This window comes from Emydura macquarii, unplaced genomic scaffold (assembly GCF_026122565.2).
Source record: "Emydura macquarii macquarii isolate MOO-44397 ecotype Brisbane River unplaced genomic scaffold, CSIRO-AGI_Emac_v2 contig_2768, whole genome shotgun sequence".
Classification (NCBI taxonomy): domain Eukaryota; kingdom Metazoa; phylum Chordata; order Testudines; family Chelidae; genus Emydura; species Emydura macquarii.
The window spans coordinates 10905040-10913122 of NW_027132905.1; positions in this window are offsets into that span (position 1 = coordinate 10905040).

The following is an 8083-nucleotide window of genomic DNA, read 5'->3' on the forward strand; positions in this document are numbered from 1 at the left end:
ATTTTCAGTAGTGGTGAGTATGTCTACATTAATTTAATACCTATTGCAGTGTGAGTAGGCCATGAAAAACACTAGAGCCAAGTAATTGATTGCAAGACTTAGCTGGCAGTACAGTGCTCTACAATACTTTGGCACCTTTGTGTTGTTTTGGTTTTGGGCAGAAGGTGGCACTGTTAACTGAGTGTTCAACGTCTTTTGATCATTTTAATGCAGTTGCAGATTGGCAGTTGAGCTGTGCCAAAATAAACTGGTATTTATTATGTTATCTTCAAAATTAGCCAATCCCTTCTTGTAGGAGTACAGACTGTAATCGCAACCCATAAATTGGACTGTTATTCTGTTATTCTGTGTGACCCAAAGATCTGCTGTGCCTCCACAAAATCATGATTGGGGTTTTTTTTTTTCCCCCCTCAAAAACACCAACAATTCTTCTCTGAAGTGGTGCTTTCTGGTCACTCAGGAAGCGCTCGTGTTGTCATCGTTGCCTAGAATTCTACTTTTCTAGTATAATTGGACAATGGTAATAAAAATGTAATGGTATATGGGCAGCAGCAGTGGCTTGAGAGAGGGCCTTTCAGCTCTAATTCTCTACTCTGCCCCTTCCTAATTGGTTCAGTCCAGAAGAGGCGACCTTGGGTATCCAATTCACCATGTGAAGCAACAATAATTAGACAGTTTTGCACCATTTGTGAATGACAACAGAGTCCCCATCGGACTTTGTACTGCCATTGTATTTTGATGCTCAGTACGTTTACTTTTTGATGTAGTGATAGATGCATACGTGTGTTAAATAACTAACCATGGGGGTCATGTTATGTTTTTGTTTTCTGTATACTGCACCACTGACTATAAGGGGATTGATTGTTGCCGGCTTACTTGTTATTTGAGTTTTACACTAATGAAGTTATAATAATAATAATACGTAGGTCTTAGATAGCTATTTCATCAGCAGCTCGCCAAGGACTTTACAGAGGAGGTCAGTATAATTATCCCTATTTTACAGATTAGGAAACTGAGGCACAGAAAGATGATGCCCAAGGTCACCCAGCAGGCCAATGGCAGTGCCAGGAATAGAAATCAGGGCTCCTGGATACCAGTTCAGTGCTTTATCTGCTAGGCCATATTGCCCTTGTAGAAGTGTAAAATGATGTAAACGCTACTGGTTTATTGTAAACCTGGTGCAGTGGGATAGCTAATCAGGTCCAAATAGTACCTCAGTGGGCTTCTGGAATCCAGGGCTATGCTGTGCCTATATTTAAATGTCTTGCCAAATGTTGTGCATGTATTTTAAAAAGGGCAAACTGGATGACTGAGGTAAATATAGGTTGATTATCCAGATATAGATCTCGGGCAAAATCTTGGAAAGGTTAGTAGGGAGTGCAATCAGTAAAGAATGAAAGGTTGGTAGCATAATTAATGCCAATCGTCTTGGGTATGTTCCTTAATTAAAATACATGTAATACTGACTGAAAGTACATGTTGGTTTTGTGTGTGTGTAAAACACTGAAGAATCTGTAGTTGATTCACATGTTGTAAAATGAGAGAACATATGGACTGGATGACACATACTCTGGCAAAGTCCTTGTTTTTTTCATAGAGGCCTGTAAATTCTTGATTTGTTCATTGAAAACAAGGGATTATTGTTCTGACTCAAGCAAAATTGGACTAGCTTGTTATTTGCTCTACAACAGGATCATTGACATCCAGCAGGGCTGGACCTAGATTGTTTGGGACCCTATTTGAAGTGCATATGATGGGATGTTGCCTCATATTTGCTTGTGAGCACCTTCTTCCCACAAACACACATACACTTATTTGAGAAGTTCCAAGGCCTCTTCTAGTCCCTAGACAGAACTATGCAGGAGAAGCTTCTATCTTAAGTTATTTGTTCCTGTTCCCTTAAGCATTTTTGTTGTTCTCCTCTATTCTGTCAGTATCTGTCAGGCACTTTGGAGAAGTTATCACCCTTATCCAGATCAGATGCACCAGAGCTGGTGAAGTGGTGGCTAAATATGTGCAAAGTATTGCTTTTAATTAGGCTACCCAAGAGTCTATTTACTGAGAGAGACCATAGCTGCACATTCTTCACGGTATGACTGCATACATAGAATTATTTTAAAGGTGAATTGAGAAGCTTTTTGTTTGCCACAGCCTGAATGTAGTCCCTCAGGTTTCTGCATCTCTTCTGAATCACGAATAACAAAAGTTCTAGGTGTACATGATGTCAGCAGGTGTAACACAGCAAGCCCAAAATTCTTGGGTCACATAGATGAAAGACACTAATTTTCAAATACTGTAATTTGCTTAAAAACATTTAATTTAAATTAACATGTTCCTTTAATAATTGGGATCTTAAATAGTTTTTTATATCAAATTTCAGTTCACCCTTATGGCAATACCTTGTCCTGTGCTCTTCTGGTGCGTGCGTGTGTGTGTGAGAGAGAGAAGAGAACATAAAAACAGCCATAGTGGGTCAAGATCAATGGTCCACATAGCCAGTATCTTGTCTTCTAACAGTGGCCAATGCCAGAGGCTTCAGAGGGAATGAACAGAACAGGGCGATTTCAAGTGATCCATCCCCTGTCATCCAGTCCCAGCTTCTCGCAGTTGGAGGGACACCTGGATCATGGGGTTGCATCCCTGACCATCTTGACAAATAGCCATTGATGGACCTGTCCTCCATGAACTTCAGAAGGCATCAGCAGTCTTTTCCCCCCACTTGAGAGAAGCAGAGCAAAGATTCCTACAGTATTAAGGAAAGTGCTGGGATTTTGGAAGGGGATCCAGCCTGATTGAAAGGCTAGGAGGTATAGGAACTCTACTCTAAGCTAGCTAACAACCTTCATGGCAGATACAAGTGGTAGCCAGGACCACAGTGCTCTTTTGCCCAGAGGAACAACAAAGCATGTACATCCCCTTAGCATGCAATGAGGAATCCTGCCTTGTCCAGCAGGTATCCTTTCTAAGAGAACATTCTGGACAGCATCTCTGTTCCACTTCACTGTTCTTGATTCATATAGGCTTAGATTTATAATTTCATTGCTTGGAATCCTTATGAGTCAGTTGAGTGCTACTTGAATCCAAGTTTTTATGTGTTAATTTACATTTCAGATCAAAATGTGTTAGTTTAACAGAGCACTCTGATTATATTTAGCTACAGAGCAGATAACTTTCATTTTACTAACCATTTAAACAATTTTTTGAATTCTTGGAAGCTGTAAGATTAAGAGAATGTAAATGCACACAGAAATTGGAATAAGAGACTGAATAATCTTAAACTTTATTGTTTTAAGCACAAATTCTGAAAAAATACTATGCATTCCCAATTGTCAGTTTTATTAAACAAGCTTACACATTTGGTTATTTTATTATTGTTTGTTTTAAAACAACAGTGAGCTGAAACCATTACAGAAAGGCTGCTGTATGGCCATATTCAGAGAATTTGAAACAACCACTTCATTGAAGATTGCTAACATTTATCTCGGGTTCCAACGTTCCTTTGGTCACTGGTTTTTTTTTTTACTGTGTGTTTAGTATAGGCACACATTCTGAATGACTAGTGTTGGAATAAGATTTTATAAAAGATTTTATTGTAAGTCAATGCACAAGAATAATTTATGAGCAATTTTGAGAAATGTGACAGTTATTTAATTCTTTACAAAAGTTTACATAGATGCCTTTTATATTTTTGATATACATGCTAATATACCAAAACTGAAAAATCTTTCATTATAGTTAAGATGCCTTTTTACACATATTTATAAGTCATATTTTAATCCCTTCACTTCAGTTGAAAATCGAAAAAGCAACACTTAGGAAAATGCCTGATTCATTTGTGTATTGGTTGCAGTTATGTTTTTAAAATGCATAACAAAAGGGTATACTAAAGTGAAGGGGTTAAAGAGGCTCTGATGTCTCATAGAAAACATTCTATTTAGGAACAATTCCACTGACGTACAGTTATTTTCTGGTGTTCTCGCCTCACTGTTGAACATTAAAGGCTTTTGCTTAAAGACAGGAATGAAATCCTGGCTTCACTGAAGTCAGTGGTAAAATTTCCAATGATTTCAGTGGGGCCAGAATTTTATCTGGGATCTTATTCCTTAAAAATGAGTCGTCTCTCGTGAATTCCTCATTTTAAGATATAACGATCTGTGGCATCATAATTATAGCAATTAAGCATGTGATTTATAGACAGTCCCATGAGACAAATTACTGCCGGTGTAATGCATAATTTTACTGGAGTCAGTGGAGTTGTGCCCATTTACGCCAGTAATAATTTTTAAATTGAGGAACATGGGCCTGATGCTGCTTTAATTCTTTAGTACCTTATCCAATGCTGAATGCTCTCAATTTCCAAACAGGAACAAGACAGCTTAGCAACTGACAGTAGATATTCAACTTCTTGCAGGAATAGAACCCTAGGAAAGGAGGAACAGGAGAACTCTAAAAAGAAACAAAGATCCCGTTTTCATATATCTGTTCCTTTATAACAACAACAGCAAGGAGAACAAAGAGAAATGCAGAATTTAGATGGATAGAATTGCCTTTCAAAATGTTTTTCAAAGTTTTCTGTGAGATCACCACATCTTTAAGTGGTGTGTTGTCATGCAAAAATAGTATATTCTTTCTGAGTTTACATTCATCGTATAGTAGTTTATTTACATATAGATCACAATTTTGTGCTTTTCACACATGGAAAAGAAATTGAGTTAATTTGTTTTATTCTAGAAGAATTATTAAAGACAAATTATTTTCTGTTATATGCTGCAAAATCATACCCCAGGCAATAATGACACTAGACCTTACTATTGCTGAGATAGTAGCAATTAGCAGTTGCATAATGTACTATAAAAGCATACTTTAGCAGCAAAGGAATTATCACCTCTTATGTACAATATAGTATCAAATATTTTACCCTGAACATTTGCCTTTCAGTACAGCATTACTTAATTATAAGTATTGCCAGTTTTCTAGGGTTAGGACCCCAGGCTGATTTTGTATGAGTTCTACTCACATATCTTCTTGTTTCTTTGATGGTTTGTGGGGCAGGGTAGATATGTTGGCTGTGCAATATACTGAGTGAAGAACATCAGCAATGTGTAACTATTCATCATTCTCTCAAAGAGATTTGGTTTGAAGGTATGTTTGAATCATGGTTTTTTCATATGAGCACAGGAGGCAATCTTTTCAGTGGGCATTGTATGAGGCTCAAGGAAACTTTTTTGACTATAGAGAGAGGAAGAGCACATTGTATTATAAAGTGTACATATTACATAATATTACAGGAAAATGATTGTAGAACTACCTCAAACATGCTAGTGTGCTCAAAGCAATGCCATCCTTTGGAGACTGGACAATGGGCCTTATTCTGATTTCACCTTGATTTCACACTGGTGTAACTCTATTGACTTCACAGGAGTTACTACTTTTCCTTCTCTCTGGTTTGTATCATAAACAGCCCCTGTATCTTCAAGTGATAAGGTGAAAATACTTATTTTTAAATCACCCAGAATGGAAATGCTTTTGGAGAAGAGCAGCACATACTATCATTTATTTGATGGCACTTGAGTTTTGAAAGGGAATTATCAAATAAGACAAAAGATACATAACACACCATGTAATTAATTAATACCCTGAGATACTCTAAAGAGGTCATAGGGGAACTCAAACATAATGAACACTGGAATTTTCCTTGGAATGGCCACAACAAATATTTTCACTCAAGGAAAAAAACAAAACATGCAAAAGGAAAACAAGTGTGCCTGATATTTAAGGAAAGTATGTTAGTGCTTATCACATTAAATAACATATTCAGGCACATATTCATTTGTGGTTTTAATCTCTTACAATATTTCTGAGGTTAATGAGGCCAAGATTTATCTGCAGAGGAAGTTCTAATTACACAATATAAATAACTGGGGGGCAGCTTTAGTTCCTGTACCCAGGGTTTTCCCCAATTTTTAAAAATTGACACAATTTTGGGACATGGGTGTAGAAAATGTTCATTTGAGCCAATTCTTTCCAAATTTCACATCACTTTGGTGTGGTCGTGTACATATTTTCTTCTTCCTACTCCCACCCCCTCTAGTATTAAAATTAAACAAGTGTGAGAGTCATACCTTAATTCAAATTAGGGGCCTCAATATTTACACATAATTAGAGATCACTTGTCTAGACAGAGCAGGTGGACTGAAATCATTTTAGAGGAAAAGGCAAGTAAATGAAATTCATGCTGTAAAGAAAGGTCAGTGGAAAATTGTTTCTTTTACACATCTTTTTAATTAAGGAACTAATTACTGGTTCCTACAAATAGAGCATATTTGCTTAAAGGTAAAGAAAAAGTATAGCGCTTGATTCTCTGTTGCCTGCACTGTGGATAGTCATTTACATCAGTGTAAAAGGAGTGTAAAATACCACCAAATCACAATGGTAGTGTTTCACACCCTTTCTGCGCTGATGGAAATGACTACACAAGATGCAGGGCACTGAAGAATCAGGCCGATACAATGCAGACAAACACCTCCACATTTAATAAAGCAAATAAATATGTTCTGTACAAGTTAGATTATGTAACAGATGCAGTCTCCTGTGTAATTTTAGCTGTTTGTTCTGAAATGACTTTAATAAAACAGACTGTGCATACAACTAGCTCATTAGTTCAATTTATTTCATTTCTTTTAAAGCATGCAATGGAATTTCAGAGGGACAGTATATGACAGTTTAGATTAATAGTTTAGTTTAAACTTTTTAGTATGAAAACCTATGATGGATTCCAGTCTCAGACAGAAAAATAAGTTTTCATTCACTGCTCTAGCAAACCAGGTCATCTAACAGACCCATGCTAGCGTACAGATTGGTGTAACTAACAGTGGTTATTTCAAAAATAATTTATGGCCCTGTTCAGTTGGAAGAAGCCACCAGGGCTGTTGGCTCATGGAATTTCCTCAGGCTCCCATCTGCAACTTTTAACACCATGCTGTTTGAGCATGTAGTTCCAGAGTCTGATCCTATTCCACTAGGGACATATTCCCTTTCTAGTGGCTTCCCCTTTGCCAAGATGACATCTAAGGCTTCATCCAGACCAATTGCTTTATGGTAATTGGGCTCATGGAATTGTATGAGAGGGACCCAAGCTCTGCAAAAGTCCAAATCCAGGGTAGGATCTTCCCTGGATAGATCTTGATTCAGTCAAAGAAAAATTTTAAAGTGGTTGTAGCACAAAAATCAATCTTCCCTAGCTGAAAGCTCAATTTTGAAGACCCATCAGAGAGAGAAGGGAAAAAAAGAAATCTGTGCCTCTCTCACCCCCACCATGACATCTCACAATGGTAATGAGAAGGAAAACAGTCAAGGCAGCTTCTCCCTCAGAAACATTGGCGCACAGGAGTAACACTTTTACTATCCTCCAGCAACACAAGGGAGGCCTCCACCACTGCACTACGCAATGGGGATATGAGGCCACCATTTCTACAAAGTCAATTTGTTTTACTGAACAAATATAGTTCATACACTGGGCCAAAGCTCCATTCCTTTACCTGCAGTTGTGCAAGCAAGTTAATCTGGCTGGATTGCACAGTGCCAGCAGCATGTGAAGTAATAAATTAAGAACCAGGGGCATACAGGGTGGTGAGGGCTCATTTATATTAGTTAGCCTCCTCTTGTGAAGCTTTTTATTTTGTAGCTCCCACAGAAAGCTGATCCTTCTCCAGCAATGCTTCCACAGCCTTCCCAGTTTGAACATTTGTGAACCCAAGAACATCCTGTGCCTGATCCATTTGACATGCTATAAACTGAGTTCAGACGCGCTGAAAGAGAAACACAGGGAATTCTATAACTTCCTAAAATATTTTTGCAATTACAAAGTGGTACGAATTTGTTTTCTTCCATTAGGCCTAATCTGCTGGTGGCCATATTACATACAAATAAAATCAGGAGATTTATTCCTTCTTCTCTGTTAGTCATGTCATTGATGATTACATAAAGTCAATGGAATTTATGTCCTGCAGAGTATAAAAGTAGTCACTTAAAAAAAAACCCACCCAACAACACAACCAAATATCTAGCTTGAAGTTCTAGGCTA